Genomic DNA, 1,110 nt, shown 5'->3' on the forward strand with positions numbered 1-1,110 from the left:
TACGTATTTTGAAGGAGAATGAGGCCATTGCCAACACCATTTCCCAGTGTTTTTCAAATATCTACACTGTCTGATCTATTCAGATATTTTTAGGGCAAAGTGTGTGACTTGAAAATTTTGTTCTTTTTTTTTTTTTTTTGTCATTTGAAGGATGAAGTCTTTTTGAAGTTTAGCAGAAATGACAACTGTTGGTTTTGAAGAAGCAAAAACTTACACCGTTTGTTCTGCTATTTGGAAAGTAGTGCAGTCCTGTGGAAGTCTTCTCAGGACTGTAGTAACATTTTTATGTATGTATGTATGTATGTACGTAAGTATGTTGGTATGTATTCATTTTAGTTATTTTGTTGTGATTTGGGTGAAAGTTAGCACACTGGTTTTCCATTCAACAATTCATACACATTATGTTTTATGACTGCTCTGGTTACCTAGTACTGCTCTGACAAGAATATACCACAAATGGATGGCTTGAACAAACAAGAGTTTATTTTCTCACAGTTTGCAGGCGTTAAGTCTGAGTTCAAAGTGTCATTCTCTTGGGGCTGCATTAAAGCCCTTCAACCTTGAGTTCCAGCTCTGCCTCCTGCTTCCGGCTGACTGAAACTGGAGGTTTTTCTTCACTCAGACAGCTGCTGCCTGCTGAAACTGATAAGCCCAAGGTTGACAAGTAAAGAGGCACAGTCCTGCTGTTACCGAACCACATGCAGACCATTATTTCAAGCCCATTCAAAGTCCCAAGGTCGGCAGAGAATGGCAGGCTGCTGAACGCCATGGCTACATGCAGGGTTCAAGTGTGCCATTAGCTAGAGACTGTTCCCCAAGGCTTCTCCTTACATACAGGAAGCAGACCATACCCTTAAGGCCTCTACTCAGCTGCTCACAGTAGATCCCACCTTGGAGTTGATGACCAGTCTCCTTGTGGGGAATACTACATCCAGCTGCCCAGCCACTCAACCAGGCCCAGCCAAGTTGACACACAAACTTAACTACCACAGTAACATTCACTGCAATCCTTATGATGTAATCGCACTCTTCCCACTTCCTCCCCATGTTTTTCATTTCCCTTCTTCCCTCTTTCCTATCCCTTCCTGTCTTCTGAGCGTTATCCCTGGG

This window comes from Orycteropus afer, unplaced genomic scaffold (assembly GCF_000298275.1).
Source record: "Orycteropus afer afer isolate SDZICR_OR568_19922 unplaced genomic scaffold, OryAfe1.0 scaffold00381, whole genome shotgun sequence".
Classification (NCBI taxonomy): Eukaryota; Metazoa; Chordata; class Mammalia; order Tubulidentata; family Orycteropodidae; genus Orycteropus; species Orycteropus afer.